The following is a 24,387-nucleotide window of genomic DNA, read 5'->3' as shown; positions in this document are numbered from 1 at the left end:
CATTATTGATTGAGAATTTAAACATTTGCTTGTATCTATAGTGTGTCTCTGTGATACACATCATTGTAATGGAAGAAACAAATCATTTAAATTATATCTCATTATGCTTAGTACAAGCCAGTAACTCACTTGCACAGAGACTTTTCTAAAACTTTGCAAAAATTTTGATGAGTATGTTGTAAACTAATTTCCCAAATAACTTGTACTCCTGTTTTTCTTGTTAAAGGGTGATCATTGAAATTGTCAGAATTATTTATCTCAAATACTCTGAGCTCTACAGTTAGATTTCTATTGTCATTTTAAAAAATAACGTTCATTTTATTGTTCTGAGTATCACAACCTTTCTGGTTTGTCTCTTAAGCATTTCTCTGTAGGTGCAGGGCCTTCAAGTATTTCAAGGAATGCAGGTAGTTTCCACCCCACTTCAAGAACTGACAGATGCTGTTTAAAGAAAAGCTGTGAATGTAATATGAATAAGCAGCTTGATTTCCAACATTAAGAACCAATTTTATGCCTTTAGATGTTTTGGAAATATAATGGGTTATAGTGGGAGCTCTGAAGATGTCTTGTCATGGTCTTCTAGTCAAAATGTAGATAACATCATCTCCATTAAAACTATGGAAGTCTGCATTTAAATTTTTTATTGCGAGCATTTAATCTTATTCTGCTGCAGTACAGAGAAACGTGGGATATAATAATTATGGAGTTAATATGGCAGAAGCTCCTTTGTTAATATGTTCTTTTGGAGGCTGTGCTGCTGGCAATGTGACACAGGGCACAGAGTTCTGTGTGCCCTGACAGCAGAACAGCCACGTCCAACCTAAGCCTAAATTCTCTCTCAGCCCAGCTTCTAGAGAACACCTTGTTTTCTGCTTAAGAAAAAAAAAATAAAAAGGTAAATTATTTTTCCACTGTTGTGTGAACTGCTGTTCTGCCCTTTCCCAAAATCTGCACAACAGAAGTGCTGAGGTGCTCTCTCTGCACGGGGTACCAGTGAGGTCGTGAGTCACGCGTCGTTAATGTGCCTGTTAGAGGGTTGAAGGGATAATTACTACCTTTTTGCTCACAGTTTCTCTTTCTGAAATAGAGAAGTATATGCATGAAAAACTTTAGAAACGAGGAACTAGCAACCATTAGTCTGTATAAACAGTGCTTTCAAGCTTTTAAGAGGTCTTTGAGTTTCTTTCTTAACTTTCACAAAGTCAGTAACAGTCCGTGAACTGAAGTGTTGTGGTGCCTCGATCGTTGCAAATCACCTGGACTTTTTCACTGAGTAGGGAGACATACAGATGAAGACATCAAAAAGATGTCAATGTTCTTTGAGAACTCTCTGTCTTCATAAAGTTTGGTAACCAATGGGTTTTTCAAGGATGAGCCTTATTTTCAAATGTCTGGGATTACAGCCAATAGATTCCTCCTGCGCTTCACTTCTCCTTATTAGGGATAAAAAAACCCAAACCCACAAACAGCTTTTTATGCGACTTAAGTTTGGATACCAATGTGTGAATGAGGTCTAAAAGAAAGAACCTCTGCTGAGACAGGAGGGATGTGTTCAGTTCCTGGGGGTTCCTTCAGGTCATTCTGTCTGACCAGGGCTCTGGTAAGACACAGTGACATAATAGCAGTGATAGCTTTCTAAGGATAACACAAAGTTTAATGAAGCTTAGCTGTTATGAATGATTGAGGAAGAATTTGAGAAGCTGTAATACAAAACCAGTAAAAGCACACTTCAGTATTTTACTTGTGAAATGGCTCTTCACTGGAAAACTATTTCATATAATTGCCATGATATTTTCTGCCATGACAAGGGTGGAATCATTTGTCAAACGCTTGAAAAATAACAATATGAAATCCTTTGTAGTGGTATGGGTAAGATAATTGAGAAACATTTTTTTTCCTACAAATTGTTCTTCCCTCATTTGAATGAAGACATATTTATTTCTAAAATCACATTTCTTGGCAGACTTAACTTCTTTTCCCTTCTTTGAATCTGTTTTCTAAAAACCAGTTTGTTTATTACTCTATACTTATATTCTATACTGAATCATTTTGTGATGCATCATTTTGGGTTATTCTCATAATGTAACATTTCAAGTAGTTGGTAAAAAACGTAGAATTGTTTTACTGAAGATAACAGACAGCAGATGATGACACAGTTATCCTAGATGGGATTTACTGAAGGAGAAAAATCTTGTAAATAAGAATCGATATTTCAAGCAATAAACTATAACGTTTAATAGTCCACAAATAAAGCAGTAGTTAGGTGATCTTAACAGGATATTTCAGCTATAAAGTTATAATGAAGTTATATTTCAAGTTATAAACTGAGCTAGAGATAGAAGACTTAAGTGTTCCAATTTTCTCCAGTAGGAATAATTCTATTCTGCTTTTTCTTATTCCATGAAAATTCTTTCACTCATCTGATTTTCAGGAGCTGCCATGTCACTCTGGATTATAGCCAGAAAGGCTATATCTCAGTGTGAGCCTGAAAAATTAACCAATACTAGATCTGTGTGTCAGAATTCACTTTGAATAGAAAGTTCATCTGAAGAGGAGGCTTGATCAGTAGATATTGAGGCCAGTTCCTAACAAGCAGATTTAACAGTAGTTTCTGAACAGAAAATGTAGAATTGCTGCCAAAGGACTGCAGAAAAGCAGTTTTACGGCTGTAAATATATCCATATATATTTATAATATAAATTATAGATGATGTAACTATTTATTATATATGTATTTGTATGTAACCAGTGTCATTGAAATTACATAACAGTGTATGATATTTCAAAAGGGGGAGGTGGGGGAATAGAGTAACCCCAGTAGCTGACTGGCTCCAGGTGATACATGTTAGTGTTGTGTCAGTCACCTTGCCAAGCTCTGCAGGCTTTTTTTACTGACTGGCCAAAAACTGCTGTAGGCCAGATTGTGATCAACAAACTACATTTGACTCATCCCTGATATAATGGGAATGAGAGTCAGTTTATTATGTGCTTTCTCTGGTGTCTGCTAGTAAATAACACTAAACCACGCTAGAGTCAGCTGAAATTTTATTCATTGTATTACTCTTATTTCTTTGTGTCCAGGCCTGGCACTGTGAATGGATTGAAATCATTCCCCTTGTGTACTGCTGTATTTTGAGGTGTTATAGTCATATCCTCTCCCTCCTCTCTCCCCCCCTCAATGAAATGTTAATTTTCTGTCTAAAATACATACCTGTCAGTTCTCACAGGCAGGCTGAATTCTTTCTGAAGTGTTCTTGCCAATGAATTTATGTAACACAAGAAACATGGCAACATTAGTTGAATGTCAAGTTAAGTCAAGATGATAAACTTTCAAGGTTTGCTCACAAAAAAAAAGTGAGCTGCATGTTATTAACTTTTATCTGAGAATAATAATTTTAAATACAGTGTTTTCTACTTATTAATTTTGATGCATAAAAAGAATTACCTTTTATAAAAATACTACTTTCAGCAGTGAGTTACTTTCCTTAGAAAGATCTAATTTTTTTAAATCAAAACTATTCATGAGGTTGTGGTATCTGGTCTGTACTCCTGAGATTACTGTATAAGAGATATTTGTGACAGTTTTTGGTGAAGAGGTCATCTATTAGCATTTTTTTCAAATAGTGTTTGTCCTCATTCAGTGTTTGAGGAGAGTCTTTCTAGTGTTTATAATAAGGGATGTAAAGTCTTTTGTTTTAATTTAATAAGAATGTTAAATGTTACCTTAGAGTATCTCAAAAATAACTAGTAGCTATCAGGATAGCTTTCAAATAATTCACAACATTCTACTTCTAACCTGGAGTTGATCCTACTCATGATTAGTTCAAATACTCAGTTTTGTCTAGACTGATAATTAAATCAGTGTGTTTTTATTCTGACATCAGTCATCATTTGTATCATTTCACTAAATGAGCCAACAGGAATTCTTGAAGGAGAATGGGATTGATTTGAATGCCATAAAAAGAGCATTTGCATTGTTTTTATCAGCCTCTCAGTGTCAATATTCAGAAAAAAAGCCAAAACTGACCACACAAAACAATAATAAAATGGATTTGAAGCATGATGATGGGTTGGAAGGGATCTTAAAGATCATTTAGTTCCAATCCCACTGCCATGGGCAGAGACACCTTCCACTAGACCAGGTTGCTCCAAGTCCCATCCAACCTGACCTTGGACACTTCCAGGGATGGGGCAGCCACAGCTTCTCTGGGCAACCTGTGTCAGGACCTCACCACCCTCACAGTGAAGAATTTCTTCCTAATATCTGATTGAAACTTTTCAGTTTAAAGCCATACCCCCTTGTCCTATCAGTCCAAGCACTTGCCACAGGTCCCTCTCCAGCTCTCTTGGAGCCCCTCCAGGCACTAGAAATGGCTCTCAGGTCTCCCCAGAGCTTTCTTCTCCTCTGCCTGAGCAACCCCAGCTCTCCCAGCCTATCTCCAGAACAGAACAGCTCCAGCCCTCGGAGCATCTTTATGGTCTCCTCTGGCCCTGCTGACACAAGTTCTTCCAATGTTGAGGGCCCCAGAGCTGCATGCAATTCAGTTGAGTTTTGTTCTTCATTTCAACAGAACTTTCTGGCATAGTTCTCGTACCAATAACACCATTTTTCAGGGATTTTTGAGCCACCCTGTGACATCCTGTTGGCTTGTTCAGTACCGTGACTCAGAGGCTGGATAGGAGCTGATAAAAACTGCATTGCACAGGATGTTAAATTTAACCATTTTGTCAAAGTGAAGGAAGAAAAGAACACTCTCAAGGGGAAGCTCTGTTTGATGTTTGATCTCTTTATCAGCCACTGCTGTGAAAGGTGCCACAGGTACATGATGCAGCTCTAACTGCAGTTAACCTGTTTATTAGTATTGTTTCAAAGCCACTTTTAAACCCAAATTTTCTTCATGTTGGAACTGTGGGGAAAACTTCAGCTCAAATTCCTTTAACAGGTGTTATGTTAAGCAAATGCCTCAATGCAGAGTCCGTGTGGTACTGCAGGGAGAGTCCAGCTCAGGGTGCACAAGCTCAAGGTATTTTTTGGCTGGTTACCTGTGTCTACTTGCTGCCTGCATACAGGATGTGTCTATGTGCAAAGTGAATGTGTAGAGTGGGATGAATGCAGGCAGTCAGAGTGTAGGTCACACAGTGGTTTTCAGAGTCAGCCATTGCAGAAAAAAAATTCATTAGAAATAATAAAATCATCTTATTTTAATGGTTGTTGCATCTTGAATATAGTTTTTGTTGTCATACTTGAATATAGTTTTGACACCTCTCTCCCTACTGTTAGGTCATAAAACTTTGTCATCCCAGACTATCCAGAATAAAGACAAGAGTAAATTTTGTTCTTGTCTGTGTAAAAATGCATTTCCAAAGGTAAACAAGGCTTTGATTTTGACTTCACTTGCTGTCTGTGTACTTTGTTATTGAGATTGATTCTGTTAGTGTTTTTCAGTCCAGTTTAAGCACTGAGCAGTGTATAAAAGCAAATTGAGGAAAACACAGTGAATTTTTCCTACCATGCAGGATTTTTTGAGATTCAGCTGGTGGGTGATGTTTTATTAAAAGCCTGGACAAAGGAATTAGTGACTGCCCAAATGCATTCTTCTCTGAAGATGAACAAGTCACTCCATCGGCAATTCCTGTTGGACACTGATTGTAGAAGCTGTGGTTGGAGACACCCCTTTTGGAACACTTACCTCTTGCTTGAAGTATTTCAGAAGAGACATAAAAATGTTCATAACAGTTCTCTTTCTGAATTGACACATGTTGCCTCCTAAATGGGATCGTGCTTAACTCCTCAATGTTTACAACTATCTTACTCATTCCAAAAATAAACTATGAGCTCTTCAGGTAGGAATCTCTATGCTAGGGTGTAGAGGACAGGGATTTTTTCTGTCATTAGTCAACAAAAACTTTTCAAAGTAGTAAATACATTGTTTTCTTTATATGAAGAAAGCAGAAAGAAGTTGAGAAATTTCACTAGAATTTTTTAGCATTATTACATTTGGATGAACATGACATCCCTTCATTTGAATATCTGAATGTTAATTGCATTGACATTGTTATCAAAGCCAATTAATTGATCAGCTATTTTTGACTATGGCTAATCAACTACAATAGTGTGGTATGAAGCTTTATAGAGCTATATTCACATGAGGATGGTCAGATTGCTCTCTATTACAAAAGACAACAGGAATTTATTTATGAATATTAATTTTAATTAGTACATATTTGTTGAGAAGTAATTCAGTCATCATCCTTAATAATATGGGATCTTGCCTATAATCTATCTGTATATGTACACACAACTCTGTGTAGGCAGAAGGTTTTATTAGAGAAATAAATTAATGTTGTAAGTATTGGTTTTGAAAAATAATTTATTATTTACCCATTAGGGAGAGTTGTTGGTCTATCCTAACACACTGAAAATCTAATTTTCTTTTAAAAAAATATTAATTATTCCTTCTAGCCAAAAAGGACTACATCATTAACCCCAAAGGAATGGTAATAAACAAAAATAATTTAAAAGCTTTATTAAGTTCAATTAATTGGTTGTAGCAGACTAATTTTGTCATGCTTTGCTAGACAGTGTATTGTAAGTAATTCTGATGATCTCCAATTGAGTTGGACAAACAAGCCTGCACACTAAAGCAAAAATTGAATTGTCTTGATAATTACAAAAACCATTGGCCTGTTTGGTATTTGTGATAAATGGGTTAATTAGCTACTTTTTATTACATCTAGACTTTCAATACAGTCAAACAGTGGTAATTTATTTTTCTGTGTAAACCAGTATAGTCAAAATTCTATTGTTCTGATTTGTTCAAGATAAAAATCTTTAAAGCTACTTGATTTAATATTAGATAAGTATGTCTGGGGATAGAGTTTTCATTATTTGCACTTGATTTATGTAATTTATGGAACTCTGTTTTATGCTAGTAATTTTTCAGTCTTTCACCTAACAGTAAAGCCAGCTCTGTCTCCTTCCAAGGGGCCGATCATAACCATCCTTAAGAGAAATTAAAGACTAGTTTTATGTCTTTAAAATAGAAAGCATATGCATCACGAGGAAGAATTTCAAGGAAGCAATATATTACATACTACTAGTGAGCGAAAAGGTTTAACTGAGAGTTCTTAATAAGAAATTATATAAAATCATAGTCAGGTAAGCTCATGTTTTAGTGTTGTAGTTGAGCTTGAGCTAATTTCCAGAGCTTTGAAGCAGTTCACATAATACAAAAGCAGTCACTTGAGCTCACAGGAAGGTACTGGGTTGATGCAATGTTTTGGGTTTAGTTTGTTTGCTTGTGTTTGTTTCGGTTTTATTCCAGGCCTCCCTAGAAATTTACTGACTTTTTTTCCAAGAGGTTGTTCTGTTTTCCAAGTCAGCATATGCTGCTGCACCAACAAAACACTTCTTTTGGTTCTGCTTACAGCAAGTCTTGAGCTCTGCTTTTGGGAAAAGAAGCATCAAGACATTTTCCACTTCCTTTTCCAGTTGTAACTGAACTCTACTCTGAAGCAGTCAGGAGCACATGTTATATACTCACTGAAAAATCTAGGGAAATGATTTTTTTTTAATGTTAATATTTTCAATTCTCACATTTTTATGTGGTCAAATCTTTAATGCTTATCTGAGATAAGTTAGACTAATTTTGCCATAATGAAATGACGTTTGTTGGTTTTGCAGTTTTCCTTTTCGGTGTTGACTATCTTTCTATTCATGTTTCATGCTGTGTTTTGTCTGATTTATTGGTGTGATCCAGTCCACTGTCTGTCATCTCTTTCTTCAGCTAAGTAATTTTAATAATTTTTTCTCCTTGTGATGTTTTTGTGACTCTAAAATGCGTTGGAATACAACAATTGACGTGTTCTCTGCTTTGTTTTGAAGATGGGAAAATTCAAAAGAGGATGTTTTCTTTCTGGGTGTATTTTAAAATAATAATCTAAGGTTGTAGTTATAGAAACTCTCATTTTCATTTTTTTAAGTTTGTTTTAGCTTGTTGTTACTTGTATAACCTGACAAAGTATTTTGAACAGTCTTGGTAAACAGCTCTTCCTCTGGCTCATAAATAATTTGAAATACATAAATGATTCATTCAAATTATAGTTCATTAGAAGTCTAATAATTAATCATACTGTTTAAATGTCATCTTGCATTTGCCAAAATATTATTTTGATCAGTCATTTTGTTAAATATTTGACTGTATTGGGCCATTAGGAATGTCATATGAGTTCTAATTTGTCAGCCTGGTGTCATCCTAATGATTGCTTGGTAATGAATGGTGATCCTGGTTTGAAAGATGAGATAATTTGTGTCTGTTGATATAAAAACAAAGAGTCTTTCATAATGTTTTGTTTATATATATTCTCTCTCTCTTTCTCTCTCTCTCTCTCCACATATATATATATATATATATATATATGAGGAGTAATGGACTTACTTCTTGAAGAACAGCCTCCTTCCTTTCAAATTATTATTTTTAGAACATTTATAGGCATTAGTGTAATGTTTATTACAAAGCTCTGAGTGAAAGCATTTAATTTTATCAAAAGGTGTTTCGTGTTTCAGTTTGGCGTATATATATCTGACAACATACAAGTGTATTATGTTTGAATTAAGTTTTCATGCATGTTTATATAAACAGATAATGTGCCTTTTATAGCAGGAACAGAAGAACATCCTTTCCCTCTGAAAATAAAATGTAAAGTGGACTTATTGTCTAATTTTTTTGCTATCAAATACATACTATTTAAAAACTTCTGTTCCTAAGGAAGCAATTTGCATTTTGAATACATTGGATGAGGAGAAAATGTTAGAAGTATTCTCCAGTGTTGAACAAAGCATAATTAGAAATGCAACTCTAGATAAATACATTTCTTTAATAGTATAGCTAAGTCTAATTCTGTATTCTAGGACAAAAACATGATTGAGACATAATATTTTTTATAGTGCTTGTCACTAGCATTCTTTTGCAAAAAAAAAAAAATCACAAAAACATCATTGAATTATTTTAAAATTTCCTCCTGTACTCTTAGCTAAATGTAGTCTTGTATATTTAGTCACTGTTTCAGATGTGGATCACATGGGCATGTTAATGAGAACTCTACTTTAATTTGTATACACCTGAAATCTCTATTTACTGCAATGAAAAAGTCAAATTCTGATCTTGATCACATTTTACAGTTGTGTCTAAAACCAGCAGTCCTAGCTGTTACGTTATAATGACATTTTTTGTTTCCTGAGAAATTTTAACATTTAGAAGGAATTTATTAACAAAACAGCATCTTAAAAGCAAAATTAAAAATATGGGATATCGCTTAAAATTTCAGCAACAACCAAATTCCAGAAGGCAGAACTGAAGTAAATAGCACTGTTTGCTTACAGGCTGAAAACTAAGAGTATCTGTGATGAAAGGTCTGTGCATTGAGTGTCTTCTCTGCAGCAGAGGCCAACAGTAGGTGCCTATGGCAGAATAAGCACAGTTCATGCTACTTCCAGGTACTCTTCCACATGTCAAGTGTTTTTGGCTTAGGGACTTCTGAATAGGGTTTGGTTTCTATTCACTTGCATCCTGATGCTGAGACTTGAAATACCAGTAACTGATAAATAAATTAATAGATGTGACCTCTCGTGGGTTGGTGAGAGGTTGATTAATCTCCATTCTTGGAGATACTCAGAGGTCTGAACAGTCTGAGTGAGCACAGGAGCAGCTCTACCTTCGTTTGATGTGTTAGTTGTCATGATGTTTGCAGACCACTCTTGTTCCCTCCACTGTGTTTTTTTCCCCCATCTTCATAGTCTATCTCAATTAGAAGTTCTCATTAGCAAGAACTTCCACTGACTGAAATGACGGTGATTACAGATCCAAGCCTTTGAAGGCTCAGGGCACTGTGGAGCTCAAACACCAATTAGCAAACTGGCAGACATCAGGCAAGTTATTTCTACTGCAAATAGTTTACAAATTATTATCAAGTAAGGTGTACTAATGCAGTTGAATCATTTGAGCCTGATAGGGGCTGTTGCACTGTGGGATATCCATGGCTGATATTCCTGAATTATGTGAGAGGGGCAACCTGTTTGCTCTTCCTGCTTTACCCAGTGCATGGAAATGTGTACTGATAGGAGCTATGTATGATATCAGCAGCATATGCATGTGTAAAAATAGCATGTACAAAAGCAATATTTCCTGGTACATAACTGTTCACAGAAAAATAAATAAATAAAAGGGGGGGAAAACCCCACCAAAACTTAGTATTTTTAGTGCAGCATTTAGTTGAGCACGGATTTAGGCAGGCAGTAATGTGTGGAGGTTTATAGCAGGAGGAAGACAGTGATGGGGAACTGGGTTCTTATCTGTCTTTGGACTTATTAAAGGAAAAGAAATGGCTCAGAAATTCCTGAACAACTCCTAATTCTTGATCTTGCATATAATGAAATATATTCTTTGCAGTGGCTAAAGTTATGTAAAATGTTCTAGTTGAACAACTTCCTACCATGAAAAGACACAACTGTAACTGTCTCTTTCTGCCTTTCATAGAATCATAGAATCGACCAGGTTGGAAAAAACCTCCGAGATCATCAAGTATAACTCTTGATCCAACACTGCTGTGGTTACCAGACCATGGCATTAAGTGCCACATCCAGTCTCATCTTAAAAACCTCCAGAGATGGTGAATCCACCACCTCCCTGGGCAGCCCATTCCAATGTCTGATTACTCTGTCTATAATTTTTTTTTTTCATAGTATTCAGCTTAAACCTCCCCTGGCACGGTTTGTCCTATTGCTGGTTGCCTGGGAGAAGAGACTGACGCCCACCTGGCTACCATCTCCTTTCAGGTAGTTGTAGAGAGTGAGCTCTTCTCCAGGCTGAGCAACCCCAGCTCCCTCAGCCTCTCCTCACAGCACTTGTGCTCCAGTCCCTACCCCAACCTCGTTGCTCTTCTCTGCACCTGCTCCAGCCCCTCAATGTCCTTTCTGAACTGAGTGGCCCAGAACTGGACACAGCACTCGAGGTGTGGCCTCACCAGCACTGAGTACAGGGGCAGAATCACTTCCCTGCTCCTGCTGCCACACTGGTCCTGATCCAGGCCAGGATGCCTTTGGCTGCCTTGGCCACCTGGGCACACTCTGGCTCGTGTTCAGCTTCCCTCTGTTACTCTTCCTCTGTGTGTGCTGCCTGCTCTCCATTTCTGCCTCACCTTTGCACTGACTCTGGTGTTTGTCAAACCCTTCACAAAACCAACTCAGGAGCAACATAACCACATCTTTTTCTCTGTGTTGTTTTTTCTGGATAAATGAACTGAATCAGGTCAAAAGGTAAGAGCTGAAGTTTTGTTAATAATGAGCAAAAAAATTTATTCCAGTGCTACCTGTTCTGATTCTTGATTTAATTGAGCTGTACCCTAGGATGTCAGGTAAGATTAAGTCTGTTCCTTTTTCTCACTTGTAACTGACCTTCACTTTTGATCCATTCTCCTTGGAACAGGGCCTGTTTCTCGGTGGGAGTTAAGTCTGGCACACACTGTAAGCATCAATCTAGTATAAATGACTTCTTTTGGCACTGAGTGTAGAAAGTTTAGCCTTATACTTGCAGTTGACAGCAAAATGAAATGAGCATTCTGGTTTTTGGGGGGTTTTTTTTTAGAAGAATTTTATTTTGAGATAATTAAATAGAAATATGTAATCTTCTCCCCCTTTCCTCAGAAACCTGTGTGTTCATTAATAGCATTTTTGAAAGTGATAGTATTTCTAGAAACTCTGATTCTCTAAGAAATCTAATTAGTTCTTTCTCCATGTCAACTTTGGAAGGATTATTCAAATATTTTATAGTCCTGACTGCACAGAGCACTCTAATCCTGTTGTTTGTACATTGTCATTCTCCTGCCTTCTTTTTGCTTGCAGTCTCCCATTAGACACCACAGGCACATCCTGGTAATCTCAAATTCCAGGAAAGTGTTATCTGGCAATCAATGTCTGCCTGCCCCTATATTTACTTTTCCACTCCTTGCATATTTTAAAATAAAAGAACTAGACTCACAGTCTTCAGTCTAGCACAGTACAAACTATGACTTTAAAAAACATGTATAATTGGAATCTGTCCTTCTTAGTCCTGAGCTTGACGATGCCATCTCTTCTCCTGATCCTTTATCAGCCTTCTGATAACTCCAAAGGATTCACATTTTTTGCTTTCAGACAGGATACCGCCCTGGAGAAAGTATCAACAGAGCAAAATAAGATTCTAATCTCTTAACTGAAAGGGAGATGGACACGAACATACATCACCAAGTAACGGGACCTAAATGACAACTCCTAAATTTCTGTGTAACCTACTAAAGTGAGAGTGCCAGGAGTTTGGAAGAGCAGTAAGTCTCTGCTACTGGCTCTCAGACCTCTCAGGCAAAGGCAGGGTCAGTGTTTGCAAGCTGAAAACCAGCTCTTACCCTGTCTGGTGTAGGTCCAAGAGCCTATTTGTACGTAATTGTAGAATCATAAATTAGTTTGGGTTGGAAGACACCTTTAAAGGTCATCTAGTCTGACAAGTCTAAAACTTGTCATACTGCAATAGGCCCTACTGAAACATCTGTAGCACCATGTGACTACTTCTATTTATCACACAATTGCCATTAAATGAGACCTTTTTTTGCACCATCATATCTTACTGTACCATTATGCATAATTTCCTGGGGTTTTTACCTTTTTCTAGACCAAATTAAGCAGATCAAATCAAGGAGATAAAACCTCATTTCCTTGCAACCTTTGAAATTTTTTGGGAGTGGGCTAAATGTCACTTTAGCTGTTCTAATTTGCTTCTGTATTTCTTAACTGCTTCAGGATCAAAATGATCTGGGAGTTAATAGGACTGCACTTTTCATAGTTCCACTCTTCATCAGCTGCATTTCATAGCATGGTGTGTCAAAATTTAACTTATTCAGAAAAATAAGTGTTTTGGTTCCAACTTTTTTCACTGTGCGTGAACTCCAACCTCTCCCATTCCTTGACTAATAAACCAGTCTGCTTTTCCAGTTCAACAGATTTGTTTCACAAGTACATCACCGGGTGAGAAGCACTCGCAGGCAGCTCTGCTGACAGGGGAAAAGGCTGCCAGAGCAGATTTTAGGAATGGGGAGCTCTTGCCACCTGCATTGTTTGGAGATTTAAGTGAACAGACTGGTGAGTTGACTTGTTGCAAGGCTGCCTGATCACCTTCTGCCACACACCCCTTTCATGATGATTTACCAACAGGGATGAGGTCTCCAAATAGACTTAGAGCTGGCATGCACTTCTTACAGGATTTCACAACAATTCCTTTCTAGTAAGCACTGGTTCTTTTATTTCATTTATCGTTTTCTTACAAGGCATGAATCAGTCAAACATCCATAAATGTGTGACCAGTGTGAGTTGTTTTATGTAATATAAACACTACACATTCCAACAGGAATCTTGTCTGCTGTGGAATTGATTCTTCCAATGAACCCTTTTCCTGGTTCAAAGGAACTTTTTTTTTTTTTTCACTATTTGTACTTCTCTAGTCTTTTTTAGGGACTTCAGATTAGTTGAATCCCTTTGTCCTTTCTTTTGCACTTATCAGGTTTAATCTGCTGTGCTTGACCAAATTAAGTAGGTAAGTTTATTCTCTAAGCAACAAAGAGGAAGGGTTATGGTCATCATCCATACTGGGAGAAATGTTCTGAAGAGGGATATTTGCAGTAAATGGATAAATTTCTATAAATCAGCCAATCTGACATTCCTTGTCGTAGCTTGTACCAACCAGTCCTTTTAGTGGATAAAAGAAACAAAACAGTAAAGAACATCTTTCTGCTGAAGCACTTGACTTTCATGTACTGATTTTTCTCTGGAAAAAATCAGATTTCCTTTGTTCATCTTTTTTTCTCGCCTATTGGTAAAGTAGATGCATATTACCTTGAACATCCAACTTGACAGACAATTGAGATTTCCTTGAATTTTTTTTTAATGTTAGAAGTACCATGCTTTGGACAGGGAATAGAAGAAAATGCTGTTATATAAAAAATGGTGTTATAGTTGGACTTTTGATCCCGTAAGAATGAATGTTGAAAGACGTGACAGAAAGACAATATACTGGGTACACTTCTGATTATCCTGTATTTTTCATGTGTTATAGAGATGCTTTGTAAAGAAACTTTTGCTTAAGGGTTCCATGAGATTGTTGAAGCCCATAAATTCATGGAAGCTTTTAAGTTCAGTGGAGTTGTGTTTGATAAAAAATATAATATTTCATTTTCCCGTAAGATTAAACAGCTGTGAGAGTTGTAGCACTGAATATTCTACCTGTGATCAATGTTAAAAGAAGGGATTAATGTTTGTCTTTTATTCTACTCTACTTAGCGTAGTTCATTATCTATCAGGAATAGAATATGTCACGTAGTTGGCATTTTCAGTGTTTTATGTTGTGACCTGGTATCTGTTGTGCTTGTTTTTGTTGCTTATGTGGGCTGCAAATAGATGTGGAGAACTGTATAATGGATTGTGTTCAAATTACTCTATTCCATAAGGGAGTAGGTAGCTTTATATACCCCACAGTGTGGTTTGCTAACTTTCACAGAATTTCTGGTGGGGAAGGTAGGTTACTGTAATAAAACCTTAGTCTCCAATCATGCAGTGTGAATAAAACTCTCTGGTAGTTGTGAAGGTGACAACATGAGAAAATTCCAGGGATGTCAGTGGCCTTGTTTTTGAGATACTTGCTGATATACTGGTATCATGTAAGATAAAAAGAGTTAACATTTTTTTTTCCCCTCATTTTTTGCATTTAAATAAGAAGTGCTAATAATGCTGTAATGTGGTCACACATTTATTTCTACTTTGGTTGCTTCAAAGACACGTCTGACTATTGAAATCTATTCTAACCTTTCATTAAGAAAAGAAAAAGTGGTTTATAGGAAGTAAACAATCAGGAAATAGTCAATATATAGGATTACTCTTTTATTTCCTTCATTGTCTCTATTTTCTTTTAAAGCTAGTTCAACTCATCTCTCCATGTTCATTTCTTCCCTAGGATTTTGTATGATCACAGAGCTTTGAAGCTGTCCCTGTGATTCTTAATTTTTTTTTTATTATTTTCCGGTAGGCTGTAGGGCATAATAGACTGGTGTGATAATAATGGACCTAATTGAGATGAAGTTTAATGGCTTTTCTCACACACTTCATCATTAGACCAGTGGCACATTTTATTGTCATCTTTTCTCTGTGGTTGTTGTGTTAGTTAGTACTAATTATTAAATGTTTCAAGGCTATGGGTGTTTTTGATGCCTGAGTCCTTTTTTTAGTTTGTGTATGTTTTTGGTTATTTTTCTTCCTCCTCCCCTTTATGTCTTTCTTTTTCTCCACTGTTATAAAAAGTTTAATTCCATCCTGCTTACCATCATCTGGAACAAAATATTTCTATTTACAAACTTTTTTCGTTCATCCAGTTCATGGCTAAACAATTTGCATATAGCTCATCAAGTCTGTTAACCATATTTGACCAATGTTTAAAAGATATTTTAGACAATCAAGGAGTGAGTGTCATAAATATATCTCATGGACAATTCCTCTTACCATTATAACAAGGAAAGAAAATTTCTCTTATTTCTGAAAAGTTCAGTAATGTCTGTAGTGATCCTTATGACACAGAAGTTTATCTCCATGCTACTAATTCTGATTATTCATGTGATAGTACTGCTCTACAAGTTTAGAAAGGATAATACCTCTGAAAGGGTAAATTTACTTTTTAAGCCAGCAACTGAATGCATCTTGTGCAGTCAGTCCTGGTTTTCTTGCAATTATGTTGTCAGTGCAGTCGAATGGTTGAATACAAAATGTGCTGTGGCTGATTCACGGTAACAAAATTAGTTTTCTGGTGGATATTGTAATATCAAAAAGGTGCCTTGAGAGAGCAGTGCTGAATTCATGAGAGGAGAAGGGGTCACTAAGAAGCATACTTTTAAAGTATTACTAAGGTGTAGTCATTAGGAGAAGTTTTTAGTTCCCAAACCAGACATTCATTGTGGACAGCAATGCAATTTTGTCTTGAAAGCAGATAACTAAATGTATTAAGGATTAAACTTGTGTATGGCCCTATGCAGGGACAGATTCTATATCAACATTTAATGAAAAAATTAGTAAAGGCTTACCTGTGCTGACATGAGGCATAATGATTATACCTTTGAGTAGTTTTGAATAAATAAATAAAATTACCGTCTTAAGCAACTTGCACGAGTCGCAGTCAGTGAGTTGTGTCACTGAGCTCACAGCATCCTTTGGACCTGCTACAACAGTCAGGCTTTGGATTCCATCTGAAAGAGTGAAAGGAAGATGAGGAATACAGCAAAATACAGAAAAATGGAACTATGTTTCAAGACCATGAAAAATTTTTTGTCATTTCCTGTAGTTTACGATTTTAAGACAAAAAAACTGATGGCAAAAATTCTTCAGTCAAATTCTTAGAGGCCAAATGGTCTTACCCCTGTATATCCTATAAGCACATTATTGTTGCTACCCTGTGTCAAAGACAGGCAGCTTTCCCCACCTTCTATCAAACTCAAGTAGTGTTAGTTTATGTTCTACATTTTTATTTGCTAGCCCCTAGTGAAGTTTCCCAGCTGTGCTGACCTTTGATACATCCTTCCTCTGATGACAGTGGTGATGATAATGGCAATAAAAATTTTAGGTAAGGGTTTATGCTTAGCCTTAGTTCCATTAATATAATCTATATGTGACTGGTACACAGGTGTCAATACCTTTGCTGTTCTTCAAAACAATTCTGTGTTCATAGTTCTCTTTCTCTTTCCTTTTCCCTTCCTCTTGTTTCTGTGTCAATAGTCTCAATAGATTTGGGAAATCAAGCTATGTGAGCAAATGTGATAATCCAGCTTGCTTTCTTTTAGCTGTTTTCCTGGCATCCAGGTGATTACTGAAAATTTAATTTAAGCAATACAGTGAAAACCAGAAGTGAAAGCAGTCTTGGAGGGAGAATCTCCTGAAGCAGGAGGTGTCACTTCTGACAGGTACTCAGAGCTCAGATCTACACTGTAAGCAAGGATTTAGTGTACATGCACATTTTTATAAAAAAAAAAAATCTGCAGATGCTTCTGGGCAACATTGCCAGAGACCACAGCTAGCTATAAGTGTGTGAGATGTAAAATAAAGAGAATTTAACCTTTCTGGAATAAAATTTTCATATTAGTACAGGTATCTGCAGATTATAAGCATGTTTTTTTTTCAATTGGGATTTTCCACAAGTGTAGTTTTGATTTTAATTCATCACCTTGCATGTCAAATTTGTTTGCAGCTGCTGTGTTCTTCTTCAGTCTGAATATGGGCTTTCCATACTTTCAAAACACAGTTTGCTTGGCTTGAAGCTTGATTTCAAAGTAGAAGGTACTGCCCATGGCAGTGAGGTTAAAACTAGATGGTCTTTAAGGTCCCTTCCAGCCCAAATCATTGTAGGACTCAATGATGATTCCGTTACTGAGATCCCAGGATGTATCCTGGGTCATCTTTTGCAGTGCCATCTGGTGTCAATTAAAAGAATAGTTAACCTTGGTTTCTAAGTATTCAAGCTGAAAACTAAAACCAAAAGAATGAAAAAATAAAACAGATGTTGAGTTTAAGAACAGTGTAAACTTTGTTTCTTATACATGTACTTTTTAAAAAAGGGGGACTTGAATTTTAAAATAGAATCAAGGTAACTTATCATTTGTTATCAAATACTCTGTTGAAGTAATTGTAGTTAGTCCTATTTTGTGTTAGCCACTAGGAAATATTCTGGGAAGCATGGTTTGTGGAAGGCAGAAGTAATTTTGGATATTTTTTACTTAGGCTGCAAATAGCTTTATGGCACTGCAGTTACTGGTTTCAGTTTCTACCTTCCACAAAACAAAATTTTATCACTTTTCTCCTTTAAAATATTACTTAAAAGTTAAGGTTTTATTTATTTATGTATATATAAGGCTTTAATATATATGACATGAACATCTAGTGGAAGTTTTGCATATGGGAGAGCACCTTCTAACCATAATGGATTGTTTCATGTTCTCCTTTGGCAGTAAAAGTCTCATAACAAAAATCATACCCGTGACAGAACCCTCATTATTCCAAAATGTTTTTCTTGATTTTAGATTAAAGATGTTGTGATGCATTATCTGGGCAGACAAATTATTAGCTGACATTGGCTAAAGTAGACAATATCCCTTCATGGCAGTGGGCCAAACAGAGTTCAAATGTTGTCTAGAAACTTCTACTCTTTTGCAAGATTGGGATGCTGGTAACCATTTTTTTTTTTTTATTTGTTTGAGGTGGTGGGTTGACACTAAGATTCATCCCAAATTGGACATGCCATATTTCTGGACTTTAGCACTAATATAATTTGAGACCTCTACCTGGAGAACTTTTTCCTAATTTTTTGTGGTCTCAAAAATTTTTATTCTTTTGAAATTAATAAAAACTAAACCAAAACATATAGGGTGCTTTTGTTTTGATTTGGTTTTTCTTCCTTTTTTTTTTTTTTGTTTGTTTGTTTTTGTTTGTTTGATTTTTTGGTTTTGTTTGTTTGTTTGTTGTTTTTTGTTTTTGTGTGTTTTTTTTTTCTGGTAATGGAGGTCTCCATTTTGCTGTATTCTGAATCTAGCAGATGATATTTCAGAGGTCAAAAAGTCATGCTGCCTGTGCAAAAGCTTGATCTCAGTATAACTCTTACTTGAGGTTACTGTAAAAACTTACTAAGCAGATTTTCTAATTGAACTGATTGACCCAATCCTTTGTATCTTTCAGTTTATCCTTAATGTATCCATCAAGCTGTGCCTCAGAAAATGCCTAATTCTGAAATGCTAGCACTTGGAAGACATCTACCTTGATTCTTAATACTTTTAAGATCTCTGATTGGAGTAATCTGATTGACTTAAAATGGCCATTTTTTTTTTTTGATTAGTCAGAAATTAAAGAAATAGCACCACAATGTCAGACCATTTTCAGAGATTAAGCATCAACATGAACTGTTGATTGGCTTCTCTGGGCTCAGTCTAGAGTTTATCCATCAAAGTCAAGCACAGATGTTTGTATTCTAGGCTGAAATGGGATCAGAACCTACTCCTGCTTCATTTTTTTGCCTTTCTTTACATCATTAGTAGTTACCAAGGTCAATAACTGAGCTTGAGGTCAAGGAGCTAATGAGAGCTGTATGGCTGGATCTGTCTGCTGTTAGTACAGGTCACATCTGCTGCACAGGCATTATTATTTTCACCAGCACCTGAATCCTCTTCAGAGCTGTCTTTAAGTCTTCCTTCTACGTGGAGTTTGTCACTGTGTGACCTGACTTGCTGTAAAGGTTTAGGTGCTTGTTCATTCGGGTCACATTTGGGATTCACGGAAAGAAAGATGAAAAAGGCTGTGTTTCTGTCAAGGTCAGTGCAATGATGCTGATAAGAGTAAATTCCCCTGCTAGGTTACCTAGCTAGAGATGAGCTAGGCTGTGTGCTTTAAATTCTATTGACTAGGCTTGCAAAAGGTACCTTAAAAAGCAGGTAGGTACAATATTGACTCCCTAGAATAAATACAGGCTCATCATGAAGGTCTAGTAGAGAAAAGAAAAAAAAAAAATGTTGTCTGTATCTTCAGTCTCTTGAAAACATGAAAAACTTGACCCTTACCTGTGTCTTTGTGGTTTTCCTGGTTTGTTTTTTTCTTCTTTTTTTTTTTTTTTTCTGTATTGAGAAAAACTCTTAAAGGATTATAAAATTTGGGAATTTGGGGAATGTTAAGTTTCAGCACCTATCTCACCGCTTTTGTAATCCAAGGTTGCAGCAAGAAGAAGAATACAGTAGACCCAATTATGCAATTGTAATCACATCTAATTATGCCTTTCATGTGATGTAGGCAAGCATTTCATTTTTTTGGTACTTGTGCCAACAAATTACTTCTTATCAACATCACCTCTTTGCCAACAGATGGCAGCAAAGGATTGAAAAGGAAATTTGCTGTATTTTGTTTGAACAAATAATTATCTTCCAAGGAGCAATCAAATATCACTGAAGGCATGTTTTCTTCATCTCAGCACCATGAGATAAATTTTTAAAGATGCTTTTTAGTGATCAGACAACACAAGAAAAATAAAACTTGTGATTATTCTTCAGGGTTGTTTTTAAGCTCATCTATCTGATAATGTGAATGCTTCAGACTGAAATTCTTCTTAATATTAAGGAACACTGACATTCTGTTGTCAGTATGCACAAAGAATTAGACAATCATACTCTGTTTTTTTCACTGAAATCTGTATTTTCGATAAGCTTATGGCACATAACAGTTTCCATGGAATTTCCTGACAGAAAGGTCCAGATTCATAAATGCTTCAGGAGTGTGGCTTCCTGCATGAAGTTCCCAGCATATTTTCCCACTGAGTACGGATGCTCAGGAAAAGAAATTTGAGTTGGGTGTTGCAGGAGAGCTTGGCAAGAGGCAAGCAAAAGATATACACATGAAATCACAGAACTATCGATGATTTGGGCTGGAAGGAGCATTAAAGTTCATCTCATTCCACCCCCTGCCATGGACAGGGACACCTTCCACTAGACCAGGTTGCTCCAAGCCCCATCCAACCTGACCTCGAACAGTTCCATAGGTGGGGCAGCCACAGCTTCTCTTGGTAACCTGTGAAAGTACCTCACCATCCTCACAGGGAAGAATATCTTCCTAATGTCCAGTCTAACCCTGCTCTCTGTCATTTGGAAGCCATTCCCCCTTATCCTATCACTTCATGCCCTTGTTAAAGGTCCCTCTCCAGCTCTTCTGTGGCCCCTCCAGGTACTGAAAATCTGCAATAAGGTCTCCCTGGAACCTTCTCTTCCCCAGGGTGAACAATCCCAAATCCTTTTGCTCTCCAGAACTTTGGTGCTTGTTATCTACCATAGAATTACCTTCACTACCTGGAAAACCTTTGGTGAGAGACTAAAGGCAGCACAAGTGACCAGAACCTGAAGCTGTAGATGATTTCCAGACCTGAGAACATTGTGTCAGATCAGCTCAGCTGTGCACCTCATACACTGCCTGGCTTGGTGGCAGTGCCACACTGGGGTGGCTGTACTCCTTCCAAACAAAAGCTGGAGTTTCTGTAAAATAATATGTTATTCCAGCTGACCATACAAATTTGAATGAGGACTTTTGGACAGCTAGGGATTACCGCAGGCCTGGGTCATACTTGATGTTCTTCCATATTCCACGGAAGGCTGCTTTGTGCTTTGCTTTCAGAATACAGGGGTAGATGGTGGTGGTTCCAGATAGGTCTTAAGTGATTGCCAAGTTCATCAGTTGCCAATCTGTCTTGGGCTGGTGGAATTACTAATTAAAGCTGCTTTTTCTCTTTCTCTGGGCAGTGTTCCTTTCTCAATTTTTTTTTTCTCTTTTAATCTCTCCATACCCAGTGTTTGACTGCCTTTTCACTCTCTCTGGTCTTTTCATGCTGCCTCTTTGTCTCCCATTCTGCTTCTCTCCTGTGTCTCTGTCAGACTTCCAGTGCTGCAAAGAGGCACAAGCAATACTAGAATAATGGTGTAATTACATCTTTACTTTGCTTTCACATCCTTGCAGCTGCCAGCTCCCAAGAATAGTGGGTCTTGCAAGGAACCAGGAAATCATGGTGGTGCTTACTGCCTGGTGCTCTGCCCTTGTGCAGAGTACCAGTTAAACCAGTGTTGGATCTGCTGAGGTACCACTTAGAACAAATTCCCAGGAGGAGAGATTTAAGTTCAGTTTAAATCAGCTAGAGGCACACACACTCACCTATTCCACCTCCTTGGAGAATGCCCAAGCCAAAATTTTAAAGGTACCGTGACACTGATAAAAGAAATATAATACATTGCTGAGGTGAAAAACAAAGTAAAAAAGCAATAAGAATATGTGCTTGTGTGATAGAGTTCAGTTCTGCTCTGATCCAGAGTCCTTTTATGTATTTTCTCTAGTAGTTGCTTGACTAACCCAATTGGCTGTGATTGAAGTACCAAAGTGTGAGAGTTAGACATGTAGCATAGACATCTTTGAGTACTGATGTAGTGTATTGTACAACACAGGCAGAAATACAGGAGTGGTGTAACTCAGTTAATTCTATATTATAAGAAATCTATTGAAAGTTTGCTTTATAGATATTAGAAAGTTAGCTTACATGTCTTCCATGTGTAGACTGTTCTCTCTTCAGCTCAATAGAGAGCTGAAAGAATCATGTATTTTAATAATTTTCATTAGTATGTGTTTTCCAATAGCCACTACAGGACCAGGATAATTGGCTCTGATTTCAGTGTTAGCATTGACATTCCTATTGTGCTTGACAGGGAAAGAGGACCAGTGATTAAAACATTGATAAATTGAATAAATTGATATAAGTAATATTTAATTTGCTTATTTGCTGTCTACTCTAGTGAAATATTTGTGTCAGTCTGGATTTGTGCCATTATGTCTGCAAATTGCTCTGGGTTTTTTGTTATACAGTGTATCTTGCTTTGGAAAGGCACATCATTACATCTGAAAAATTTTTTGATGTCTAAGTAGGTATATTTTGTAATACTGCAGTTATTAAATATGATATTTCAGTCTTGCTGCTTTGAACATTTTTCTTTTTCAGAACTACAGAAGACACTGGATTTTGTTCACCTTAAACAGAGCAGATACTGCACAAGAGGAAGGGATGGGAACGTCCCAGTTGAGTGTAAAAACCAGTGAGTCACTGAGAGTTGGTATAAACAATTAGACAGGTTTTGATTGTAGTGTGAATGTTCATAAGAGAAAAGCTTCTCTTTTCTCACCTAATACCATTCTCCCCACGAACGTGTAGTCTAGGAATTTCTTATTTTGTGAGAAAGAGTTGCCATAAATATACTGAGGAAAAATTTCTGATTGTATTGTGCTGATAGATTTGCTGTTACATGAGCTATAATGCTCTTACATTACCTATACAGCTGCCAACAGTGCTGTCTTTGATGCAGGTTTCCAAAAGTAAGAATTATGAGGCATTATATACATCCATCTCTCTCTCCCTCCCTCTCTCCCTCTCTCCTTCTCCATATCTGAGAGGTCTGATCCAGTAACGAACCACCCAAAATGATGATACTTTGTCTTGAAAACATACTTCAGCCTTGATCATTTTTACCTGAAAATATTATGTTAAATGCCAATGCAAATTTTAACCAGTGATAATGAAACATTGTTTTCTTGCAGATAGATACAGTAATGTAAATAGTTATCTCAAATGTTTTAAATAGTTATTATTTTTTTAAAACTTACAATGGAAAGAATAAAAGTTGTAGAAAATATATATAGCAAAGTAGAGTGGGGGGGGGGGAGGGAGTAACAAAGAGAAGGGAGAAGAAACAATTCTTTGTGTTGGGTGGGGTTAAGATGTACCTGAATTTGAAACATTCCCAATGGTTTTACTCAGCAGAAATGATCTGCAACTCTTTTGTGTAAGTAATATCTCAGCAAGCCTTGGAACAAATCCTCACACCCTACTGACTTTTAATACTTAGCAGAAAATGAGTTGCTGAATAAAAGATGCTACAAGTTAAAAGGGTCTTTTCATTGGGAGTCCAAATAAATGCTGCAGAGAGTTGGTGTTTTTGCTGTCAGGAACAGGTGAATTATGTTTCTGCTCTCATCCCATCTCACACAACTGCTTACAGCTTTTCTAACACATACCTGGGGATCTCTCTTCATGTGAAACTTAATCTATTTATGTGGAGGACAGTTAAGAGACTAGTCTGCTGCTCATTAAGGAATGTAAAAGGAAGCCCAGGATAAGGAACATGTTTAAAACAGCACCCAGGAGAGCAAAAGGGTAGGCAGGGGATTGGAATGTGAGTATTAAAACAGTTTTAACTGTCATTATTTTTTATTAAGCATTAAGAAGTCTGAGGAGACTGTATAACACTAAAGATTTAATTCTCTATATGGTTTAGGGGCCAAGAGAGAGGATTTGTTTTAAAACACTGAAATGAAAATGACCTGGCATCATGTTTTTGAAGGAATAAAAAAAGATACAAAAATGAGACTCTGAAAGCTAATATAAAGTCATTGATTTCTGTCCTATCCCTTCCTTCAAGCAATCATTTATTGAAAGCACCACCAGAAAGGCTCTACTATTTTTATAAGGGTAAATCTAGATGAAGGTTTAGCTGTGCTCAGCTGGCACAGTGTGCAGAGCTCACCTCATGGAAAAAATGCTGGGAAGGTCTCTAGAAAGTTCCTTGGAAAAAATGAGCTTGAGAAATCAGTAGCTCACTGAAAATAGATAGTAAACATTTATGACAAGTTAAAAGAGTTTCCTTGGCAGGTTGGCAGCCTTTTGCTATTGAATTATTGCATGAAAACAATGCATTCTTTTACTCCTGTTGT

Source organism: Chiroxiphia lanceolata, chromosome 14, assembly GCF_009829145.1.
Source record: "Chiroxiphia lanceolata isolate bChiLan1 chromosome 14, bChiLan1.pri, whole genome shotgun sequence".
NCBI lineage: Eukaryota > Metazoa > Chordata > Aves > Passeriformes > Pipridae > Chiroxiphia > Chiroxiphia lanceolata.
This window is presented reverse-complemented; position numbering follows the sequence as displayed.